Source organism: Pseudorasbora parva, chromosome 5, assembly GCF_024679245.1.
Source record: "Pseudorasbora parva isolate DD20220531a chromosome 5, ASM2467924v1, whole genome shotgun sequence".
Taxonomy (NCBI): Eukaryota; Metazoa; Chordata; class Actinopteri; order Cypriniformes; family Gobionidae; genus Pseudorasbora; species Pseudorasbora parva.
In genome coordinates this window covers 47,304,258-47,316,382 of record NC_090176.1, presented here as the reverse complement: position 1 = coordinate 47,316,382, position 12,125 = coordinate 47,304,258, and the positions used below count along the sequence as shown (strand labels likewise).

Sequence of the window (12,125 nt, the reverse complement as noted above, 5' to 3'; positions counted from 1 at the left end):
GAGTGATATTTTAACTTTAGACTTTGTACTTAAAACTGTTTAATTGATTTAGTATGCAGTTTCTGTCAGTTCTAAATGCTCCTGTCATCTGCTGTGTTGTTCAAACTTAAAGCAGCACGTGGTAACTTTTGCTCTCGGGGTCCCCCTACAGTTGGGAAAAAATAATGTCCTCAACTACTGTCGTAAGCTCTGTCATCCTACAACAGGGGATGCCATCGCGCGTGCATTTGTTGAAATAACCCTGATAGCCCTGAACTAGTGATGCGCGGGTCGTCTCATAACCCGTGGACCACGTATGTCTATTTAATGGTCGCGGGTGCGGGGCGGGTTGTAAAAATATATACAGTGGTGGGGGACGGGCCAAATAACTTCATAAAAGCGGCCCCGCGGGTTGGTGCAGCACTAACATTTCCCTGAACACTGCAGGAGGAGTTCACATGCAGGTGTTCTTCTGGCGGCGCGTGTGAAATGTCTTCATCCCAGGTACAGTCAGTGGCTTATGTTTCAGCATGTCATATGAATATAATTTCATGGGTTTTATTTTTTTCAAACGTCAAATAATCACGATGCTCACATTTACAAGCCAGCATCATTATAGTAGTCTATTGGTTACCGTTGTACAGAATCTATATGATACTTCAGTTCAATGTTTGAGTGGTAGGTAATCACCATAACAAGCAGGACAGCATCGGTCGGGCACGCCTCCTTCAGCTCACGCCGACGAGCAAACGCTGGTCACATGGTGATCCTCGTCCTGCCTTTAATCCCATCACTTTTTCGTTTCCTCTTATTGCTTTCCTCCAACAAAACCTTTTCTTTCTTATTTGTCTGTGCTGCTTCGGACATGACTATATTATCCGACGAACAAAGTTGGGCTCGCACGTCCGAATGTAAGGAAGTGTGTGTGTTGGTGGAAGTGACGTGTATGCCGTAAAGCAGTCGAATTTTGTAGTTCTTTTTGTTCTCGGGTTACTACCCGAAACCCGAAGTTTAAAAGTACGATTAAAAACGATACAGACCCCATCAGGCTATGGCAGACGTGTCATTCAACCTATTGTAAGTCGATGTATCATCACAAGAGTCTTGAAAATATATTATGAAGGTTGAAAAGTTACCTAGTGCTGCTTTAAGTTGTGTTTAACGAGTTTGTTTGCCCATATAATCATAAGATATTTAGGTAAAGCTTATTTGGCTTGTTATCTACTGTTTAGGGGTTTGATGAAGCAGCTTCAACTCGAACTGTAATATACCCCCTCAGTGTCTAAATGATTATTTAGTAGAGCAAGGTACCTAAGATAAAGGTGGAGTTTGGGGAGGTGGTGGGATGAGGAGAGGTATGCAGCTATTTATATACTCTGGCTGTTGATTGGAAGATTAGATGGGCTCGCTTCTCAAATTATGTTTAGAACTAGACTTAATGTTTGCTATATTCAGGAAGTATGCTTTCTTGGAGCAGATAAAATACAAAGGGAGTTTAATTTTTATATCTGAAAGCATCATTGACAAAAATGTAGCCATGTAAAGTAATATTGAAAATTGAGGATGCAAACACTGTGATGCACCATTATATCGAAACCAATCAGCTGTCGACAAATTCTCGAATTGTGAGACCAGTGACGATTCACACCCCTACAAATGCAACAAAGTATACTTTGGGCTTTAGTGTGCTGCTAAAGAAGGCAGCTGCCTGTGTAGGCAGTATACACTGAGGCAGCTCACTAGGTTTTGGCACGATGCCATACTCTGCATATGGGGAGGAGGGGGGAAAGTGTTTGGCTTTTTCAGGAGGTATAAGCTGTGTCTGGCATCGGATGAAGGTAGTGGAGGGAAGATTTGCATTCATTAAGCTTGAGCCAATATAAAGGTGAGAAAAGAAATGAGGGCTGGATTTAGAGGCTTCTTCTGTGGATACTGGCCTTGATGAATCTTCAACAGTGGCTAAACTAATGTGTGTGAGAGAGAGAGAGAGAGAGAGAGAGAGAGAGAGAGAGAGAGATTGAAAGATTATTTTTATCAAATTACTTTTAAATAATTATATTTAAACACCCTTATTTATATTATATATTATTTAAATAATAAAAATAATAATAATAATAATAATACTTATGAATGTTTAAGAATAATTTGTAATGCTATGCAGTCAGAAACACCCAGAAATGTGAGTATTAATCTAACCTCACTTATAAGGCCCTATAAATCTGTTTTATTTTTTTCAAAAATCTTTTTTTTCCTGTTTTAATTTGGATTTCTGGATTATTATTTTTTTATTTTTTTTCGTTTTAAGTTTTCTGGATTTCATTTTAATGCCTAATTAACTTCATTCATAAAAAATTTTTTTTGAATTATATATTTCTATGATTTTTTTTATTGTTCTGAAATATTCTATTTTATATTTTCTGCCAATCAAATGAAGGCATAAACATTAATTTAATTTGTCTTTTATTAATATGAATTTAAACAAGTTTTTTGTCAAAGTGCTGCACAACAGAGCTTTATTGTTCAAATTTAAGTATAAAAGAGCTTTTTTTTATAATTCATTAAAAATACATGAATTAAAAAATATTTTTATGCATATGCAGATTTTTTTAAATGTTCTTTTCTGTTTAAAGCACTTTAGCCTTGCCTAAAAAACGAATTTGTAATAATGTATTATTATTATTATTATTAATATTATTAGTGTTAGTATTATTATTATTACATTGAGACTATACAAGGCCCTATAATTATATTTTTTCTTGTTCATTCCTGTGATTTGTATGTTCCTCCTTTGTAAAGTATGTGGCTGTTTTTCTGAATTCTTCTTCCTACCATATGATTGTTGTACAGTCAAATAGCAATTATGTGGATGCTTTGTGAAGGAGCATTTCGTTGATACACTCTTAAATTGACAGCATTGATGGTTTCATGAAGAACTTTTAACATCAATAAAACCTTTCCATTGTGTAAAAGATTCTTTATAGTGGAAAAAGGTGCTGCAATCAGATTATTAAAATGTTCTTCACACTAAGAAAAAAAAGGTTCTTTCTGTCCACTAAACAGTTCTCTTTGAAGCCAAAATGGTTCTTCCATGAAATTGCTGGAGTGGAGGCTTGATCAAATATCAATAAATCTTTTGATTCCATTCACCAGTCCCTGGCATGAATCAAAACACTGACCGCGTTTAATCATACATCAAGCACCGCTTTGAACTGGACCTTTGCATCCGGCTAATTACCATACCAAAAGTGGCCTCGGGCAAAAAGGAGAAGGTGAAAGTGCCAGAAACTCTTGCCTGTGGCCCACCGCCTCTTCTCCTGCAGATCAGAGTCTGAATCGCTCCAGAGATCAGGGAGCTGCGCACAACCTGTGTTCAATAGAGCGCTAACAGCAACGAAGCATCCGCGTGGGCCGCGCTCGATTGGCTCCGGAGAGTTCTGACCTGTGTGCATCAAAGGTTCTGGAGAGTTCCTGTGGAAGGTCGTCTGTGTGGGCCTGACACACATTATCCCTGCTTGTAATGAAGAAAGATTGTGTCAGACGAACACACTACTCTCATCTCATGACAAATAGAGAGCCACCGGACAGAGAGAGTGTAGACAGCGCTGGCTGACAGCTTTTCAGCGGTGCGAGCGAGAGGAGGTGAAATCAATGAGGTGGATGACACAGGTGAAGGAGAATATCGATTTTGTGAGGATTTCTGAGATTGGCTGATTTTTTGGAAAGCACACAGACTGGCAAACAACTTTTTATTGCTAAGGAAAACTTCTTAAAACATCCTTCTAAAAATATAAAGGCTGCTGAAGATTTTCTTGTGCAAAAACTATATTTTTTCCTGACATAAAGCTGATTTTTCAGCAATATTCCATCTTGATCCTTCAGAAATCATTCTAATATGCTGATTTGATGATTATTCTTTATTATTATCAATGTTGAAAATAGTATTTTTGTGAAAATCTTGAATTTTTGATGAATACAAAGGTCAAAACACAGCGTTTATAACATTATAAATGCCTTTATTGTTACTTTAATCACTTGAATGCATCCTTGCTGAATAAAAGTTTGTTTGAATAAAATTTTGTTTAAAGAAAAATATTTCTTTAAACAAAAATCTTACAGAACCCAACCTTTTCAGAGGTAGTGTATACAGTACATATCTTATGTTAATATGCTATAATATTTTATTGTGTTATTATGTTAGTTAACTAAGTGTTAATGTTCCCTTGTAGTCAATAATTCAGTCTCTTAAAACTCATCTTTGATCACCAAAATGAGATATCCCAAAAATATTTCCTGTGGAAAAAATGGATTCATGCCTTAAAATATTTTTAATGTAACTCTACACCCTTGCTGTGGACTCATTAATATGCAAATTAACCCCACCTCCACCCACTCATACAGGTTTGTCTACAAGTTGATGTAATGTGTTTTATGTATCGCTCTCTACAGTAATTAGTATGATTAGCCTTTTGCTTGACTACATTATCAAACAGATAATAATGTGTTGCTAATGTTCCCATTTGCCACCTCATTCTGCCTTCTAACAATCAGTATCCTTATAAACAATTTGAACATCATAGAACGGTATATAGTTCCTCATAGCATCGTTATATGCATCAATACATAACTTACCTAGCCTGACAAGCCAGACCCACATCAAAATGTTTGGTCTGGAAACTAACCATAGACAGGGCTCAATCCGAGGGGCAGGATAAACGGTTGTCTTTCAAACTCCCTCTGCACGCGATAGGATACGGTACAAAACCAACCAGAGCAACGAAGGTGAAGCAGAGCTTGTTGATAGATTAAACATTCACCATATCCGGTCGGCTAAACTCCGAACACATCTTCCCTTTTTAAGAATGACTTCAGTACCGTTCTTTGTTCTTTTCTCAGAGAAAAGCTTAACTCCAAGTCTTCCAGAATCGCAGTAAAGCTGATTCGAAAGACCACCGCCGTTTGCCAGTTTCTGTGTTTACTAGAAGCACGCAAACGCAACTCGGCCGTCGTCATTATGGCCCCGCCCGCCGACTCTATACACGATGTGATTGGCCCGGCAAGAGTAAGGGGAATACTGCTCAGAAGGGTATTGAGAGTTCCTAGACGAGTCTTGTGGGCAGATTAAATTTGCTGCCGCTAGGGTGCGTCTAGATTTCTATGCTATAACTTACCCACTATTTTGCTAAATGCACACGATAGCATTTTCATATCAACAGAAAAATTTACTGGGATAACCTGGCTTCTCTCAAGACTCCTCAGCTTCATAGCAGTTAACTGTTGATATGGTAAATCCTCACCCACACGTTTACATGATTCGGTAGGTAGTTTGTGGCGTAAAAAAACACCAGCACTTTCAAACCGCATTTCGAAAAAGACAAAGAGAAAAAGAGTTTTAAGGAGAAAATACTCAGCAATGCGGTTGACTTATGAATTTGCACATGGTTTGTCTTAAAGCATATTAAAAACACCACATATACATATAAACATTCAAAACTAGGTTTTCACCACAGGGGGTCTTTTACTCTTTCCCTAACACTGACAGAAATTTCCGGCTTTCCGTGTTTTCACTGTTATATGGTAGGGATATTATGAACTTTATGAAAGAGTACAGAATCTCCTGATCAAAACACATGCGAATAAGAAGCAGAAACAAGTGATATCATATCATATATATTACATGATCATCAACATTAATCAGCATAAATATTAAAACTGCGTAATGTTACTAAATAAAATGTTAACCCAGGACGAGCTATAGGACTGTGAAGCTTTGGGTTGTTGGACTCGATCTACTCGCTCTGTGTTTTGATCACCATTCTGGCAACTTTTGAATTTTCTTTTTTTTTAGTTTTTAGAGTTTAAATATGAAATTCTTTGCTGAATAAGAATCTGTTTTCTGTCCATTCATACATGCATCCATTCATTCGTCCATCTGTCCATCCAGTCATCAGATCTATTTTGCCCGTTAAAAATGAAACTGTTGACTGTGTGCCCATCCAGGAGCTCTGGGCAGTTCATTGAAAGCCACGTTTACTTTTTCTTTAAGTAAGAGTGACAAGACTAAAGCTGAGTCCCACCGTCCATCCCTGTGGGACTGTGATATGTTAAACGATGAGCCTCAGGACAAAAACGCCTGCCATTTAAATCCAACACTTCCTCCAAATGAAGATTTACACACAGGCGACTTCTCCCCTGTCAGCTCTCGATCGGCATCTCTCTCTCTTTCTCCACCCACAGGCCACCCTGGAAAAGCTGTGAGCGAGAGATAGAGCTTCTAGCCTAAATCCCCTTGATTTTTTTTTCACCCCCCCTTAGCGCGCTCTCTGGTCGCCTCCATCTCCATCTCGCATCTGCTTTATCTGAGCCATCAAATCTGTGGCTACAACATAATCACCAGCACACAGCGGTATGACCGCTGGCCATGGCCAAATCAGGCACCCCGCCTGTCACTCTTAAGACTATCATGCAGCTGTTCTTCACACCGACCTTTGTGTAAGAGGACGGTTTGTATCATTGCACTTGGATATCAAAGCTCTCCACACAGTTTTTACGTGCATGTGTTTTTTGGACTGCGTGTTTATGGGAATATAAAAGCAACAAGCCCCAAGAAGTTGTGTGTTACAGACAGTAGGGGTGGGCGATACGACCAATTTTTTATTCACAATATGATCATTTTTTCCACGGTAACGATATACAACACAATATAGTTACTTTTTCACTTTTCTATTATGAAAAATAAGGAAAACGAAGCAAATTACAAACGATAGGAAAAATATAACCAAAAATGGATAAGATTGTCAGATAATATGGTTTATTGAACCTGATGAGAATTAGTACAGACATTTAATAATCAAATGTAAAATTTAAATATTGCATAGTCTTCACTGTATGAATCAAAAATAAGTGTATTCTTATTAAAGCTGACAAAAAGTTATTCAGACAAGCGCAGTAAGTTATTTTCTCTTTTGTTTGATTCCCATTAATGACACAGAGCAGCAGGTATGTATATTAGGCTGCTGTCACTTTAAGACCATGGATCCATTATACTGATACACATCCAGTTTATACCCAACTGTTCACTTTCACTTGACACATAACCAGCTGTGTTTACATGACCATTCCACACAATGGGCATTTTGACAATCACGTATGTATTCGACCATTCAAGCGCAATAAGACATGAAAGAGAACTGAATTCACAATTGCATACAGAGATGCGGCTTTCTGCACACGGTCTTACGCTTATTGTAGCCGATCACAGACCTGTTGATCTCATGAATGCAGTGATCTAATCACTGTAACTCGATTTCTGCACACTAATGCAGAACGCTTTCATCATAACTCAATCAATCAATCAATCAACTTTATTTATATAGCGCTTTTACAATCACGATTGTGTCAAAGCAGCTTCACAGTGTAAAACAGGATAATATTGCGACAAAATTAGATTTGGCTGTACAGTCGTACTGGAGAAAACAGTGATGTTATCAGCTTATTTTAATTTATCATATCGCGACAATGTTTGCAGATCAGTATTATAGTTTATAGAATTAAATAAGACCTAATTCATACATTTTATTTGTATAATAAGTTGAATAACTTTAATCATATTTTTAGTGTCCCCAACTGAGCAAGCCAAGCCAAAGGCGACAGTGGCAATGATGGCGTGATGGAGAAAAATAAACTTTGGGAGAAACAAGACTCAGTCGAGGTGCCAGTTCTCCTCTGGCCTATTAACACACAGTGTAAGATTATTATTCTGGCAACCTTACAGGTCAGAAATCATATTAGATTGGAATATTCAAAATTTCAGGGTATCACGGAAGAGACAGATTTATTTAGGATTGGGCGTCGCTTACACAAGAGTATGAATACATGAAAGATCGGAATTATTGTGCCGAAGACACTCCAGGATGCTCCAGGATAACTAACAGTGCAAACACAATGTAAATAAGAGATTTGTTGATTATAACGCGAAGCATGCGCCAAAGTCACAATTTTGGCGCATGCTTTGCAAACAGACTTTTACAATATGTAAATATTGTAACCATAATCTGTTTACCATAATCTGTTATTTAAACTGTCATTAAAATATACATAGAAAGCGAACAAAGACCGTTCCCTTTATGATCGCTGGAGCGGTCAATCAAACAGTGTGAGTTTATCAGAACTCTCGCCAAAACTCGCGTTATAATCAACAAATCTCTCATTTGCATTGTGTTTAAACTGTTAGTTATGATGAAAGCGTTCACTGTTAAATGCAGAGAACAAATAAATAATTATTTCCTGAGACATTCACATTGTTGAAAATAAATAACCACATTCCTAGCATTAGGATCCTTTAGAAAGTAATGTTATTTGTAGTCCATCCTGTATTGCTCGCCTCTCCTCGTCATCTCACTAACACTCCAGTGGGCGGGGCCAAAGATGAGATGATGAAGTAGGTATAGATCTTCTTCTTCTTCTTCTTCTTCCATCTATTAGAGGCACATTCCGCAACAAATCTTTATCGGTGGTAACAATAAAAGCTGTTTTGGACTAACAAGGAAGTTTCCGTCCTTATTGTTTGATGACCTCTTATATGCCAAAAGCTCAAATGTGGAAAATTCGTTTCTCAGTTCATGACCACTTTTACATTGAGCACGTCCCGAATTCCCGATCGCCTCCTGAGAGAGGCAGCTTTCTGTGCGTACACTTTGGCCGTGTGCCAGTCAGCACCTTTTCAGGATTTATTGCACTTATAACTCTTTTTATCTTCAAGCACATCCCGCTGTTTATATTCTCATTCATGCATTTCATCACTCTGAAGTGTCAATGCCAGGTGCAATATATTTACATACCGCTCATTTTAGCACAATCTCTAATGATATACATTTTATACCATGGTAACAATATATATCGTCATATCGCCCAGCCCTATTTTACTGTGAATTTAGAACAGCTAAAGGGCATCATTATTTGACCCCCTTAGCTGTCTAAATTCACAGAAAAGCAAATTGAAAATGATTAGCCTAGCTGCCGTTGATAACATTTTTAAGCGTTAGATTTAGCTTTTGATTTGAACTGTCAAAAGTCATTGGAAAAATAAATAAAGGCATGGTAAAAAGTTTTAATAGGACAGAATATGTTGAAATAAGTGTGAGCCTGAATCAAGAGTATGGAATCTGTATGAGTACACACTACCATAGGTGTGTTGAGATGAAGAAAGAGGTCTGAGGGTTTGTTGGAGGTTTATGTTGCTTAACGGCAGCCTGATCCTTTTTACAGCTCTCTGATGGAAAGCCCCTTTCTGTAGGAGCCGATGACCAACCACTAAATTTATCCTGCTCACATACAGAGATTGAATCCAAAACCCAGCCGGATAACCCGGTGGATCAGCCCGCGCCTGAAATATGGTACACAAACTGAGAGTGAATGAGAGTGAGGGAATTTATAGTGTGTCTCCTAATAGCAGCTGTAAGTCAAGCGTTTCAGATGCTTGCAGGACAGAACTAGAAGAGCTTGACAAAATCTTGTCTGAATTCTGAAGGTTGTTTAGGGCTTATGTAGTTTGGGCAGTTTTAGGAAAGGTTGCTAGGGTGTTCTGAGTTGTTGCCAAGATGTTCTGGTGTCGTTCTGATTTGTTGCTAGAAGAGCTGCACGATTAATCGCTAAAAGATCACGATCTCGATTCAAGCACCCATGTGATCTCGTTTTATTTTTCTGGATTCTGTTTTTTATCCTCTTTAAATTATTTTTGGACTCTTCAGTATTCGAAATGCATGCCTAATTAATTGAAATCATGAAACTTATACAATTTAACAACTATTTATTAAAAGTCTAACAAAAATGACATGCCTATTACACCCGCCTATGAAATACGTTTTATTTATTTTTTGATATTTGTTGAAATATGCTGAAAATAGTCTATTTTCAACATATTTATATTTACCGAAAAGCTAATTTCCTCACTTGCAATAAGGCCATCTAGTGGCAAAAGTCATGAAATATCATGTGATATCCTTTTTTCCACAAGACAACTAATGTAAGATATTTTGAGCTGAATTAAAAGAGTTATGTATGAGATTGTGAGTGAACAATGACTTTGATTGAAGTTAAAAGAATGATTAAATAACTATTTATTTATTATTTATTTATCAAATATAGTAATTTAAAGGTAAATAAAATAAAAATAGCTTTAAAAAATATAAAAATTAAATAATATAAGTATAATTTTAGGGCTTTGGGTCATTTTGACCCATGAGGGAAGGATTTGTTAGGATGAGGATTTAATCATTCAGAGGGAAGGATGAGGGTTTAATAATTCAGATTAACATAAACCTTTTTTCAGAACCACTAATAAATAAGGTTATTTTGTTTAGTCTGTGAGAGATTTGTGATCTCTGTTTGAAAATAAATATTCATGACTAATCTTGCAGCTCTACAGTCTATTAGCTTTGGCCGTAATAGAGACCAATCTGTGCAAGTGTGTTTATGGCAGAGAAGGATCTGTCAGAAGAGTACATGTGCATGCATTATACGGTATACACACACACACACACATACAGGAATAGAGACATACAGAGTCAGGAAAAGATGATAATTTGATCCGGGGAGAGTTTATAACAGAAAAAAAGCTGATTTGAATTTTGCTGTGTTTCTGTTTTAAGTCAAAGCGGGGCTTCTTATGCGTGATAATTCTGCAAACAAAGCTCAGCAGAGTGTGTGAGTGTTACTGCGAGTTCACTGTGCTGCTGATTAGAGGCGCTTCAGTCCCTCTGAGGATCCAATGGAGAGGCATCAACGGGATCACATTTGATTTGCAAATAGTTTTGATAAGACAAAAGTGTGGTTTTGTCATGTTTTTTAGAAGGCCCTGAAAAGCAGCAGCGGCTCAGTGAAATGGCTCCTCGGCTTTTTAGCTTTTTCCAAAGATGAAAGGCAAAGGCAGACAATTTCCATTAGCGATGTGGCTTCCCGTGGTTGCCACAGCAACATTGCTGCATTCGTTGTGATGTTTCTAGATAAAACTCTCAAAATTTAGTGCTATTATTGTGCATTAAAGCTGGTGTCATTACGGTGATTCACACAGGCACATTTTGTCCTGAAAACCTCTCATTGCTGTCTTATATATGGTGTTTTCCACCACAGAATCCATGTATGAACTACGAAACATCAGAAAAGCTGTGGTTTATTCTTTTGTGGAATATGAGGTGATTAAATGATCTATTGTGCCATGAAATGAAGTTCTGAAGTGCTTTAACCGATTGCTGAACATGAACAGGCCTCTCTCTTACACATGCTCACTTTTTTCTCCTGACTCACAGGAAGTGAGGCGTTCTTCTGTGTGTGTGGATCTGCGGCTGTAGACATTTACATCCTCGATCAGACAACAAAACCAGCGCCTGTAAGAAGAATGGAGGGTGAGAAATATTCATGTGCATCATTGACTTTCTCATACACAATATTATTGATTATGTCATTGGTTCACGGTGTAATACATTTTTATTGATATTTAACTTCACAAACAGTTAGAAGCACAATATGACTTAAACATGTGAAGTACTATCATATTAGCCTAGAAATCTAGACGCACCCTAGCGGCAGCAAATTTAATCTGCCCGCGAGTGTCGTCTAGCAACTCTCAATACCCTTCTGAGCTGTAAACGACAAACTCTTGCCGGGCCAATCACATCGTGTATAGAGTCGGACGGCCGAGTTGCGTTTGTGTGCTTCTAGTAAACACAGAAACTGGCGAACGGCGGTCTTTTGAATCAGCTTTGACCGCGACTCTGGAAGACTTGGAGTTAAGCTTTTCTCTGAGAAAAGAACAAAGAGCGGCACTGAAGTCATTCTTAAGAAGGGAAGATGTGTTCGGAGTTTAGCCGACCGGATATGGTGAATGTTTAATCTATCAACAAGCTCTGTTTCACCTTCGTTGCTCTGGTTGGTTGTAGCGCTATCCTATCGCGTGCAGAGGGAGTTTGAAAGACAACCGTTTATCCGCCCCTCGGATTGAGCTGTCAATGGTGAGTTTCCAGACCAAACATCTTGATGTGGGTCTGGCTTGTCAGGCTTCTATATTACATATCAAACATATCATATTGATCAAAAGGTATGTTGTTTATTTGGTCAGAAAATACAGTAAAATTGCTAAGTATTATTACCAT

At 37.8% G+C, this 12,125-nt stretch overlaps 1 long non-coding RNA gene across 1 annotated transcript in view; it reads left to right on the top strand.

The window, feature by feature from the left end:
- The window catches only part of LOC137076192 (uncharacterized), a 68,805-nt gene extending 57,448 nt beyond the window's left edge, over positions 1-11,357 (top strand). Inside the window, exon 3 of the long non-coding RNA XR_010905237.1 lies at positions 11,283-11,357. This is a non-coding gene — a long non-coding RNA (uncharacterized lncRNA). The remainder of the gene's footprint in view (positions 1-11,282) is intronic.
- The last annotated feature ends 768 nt before the right edge of the window (positions 11,358-12,125 follow it).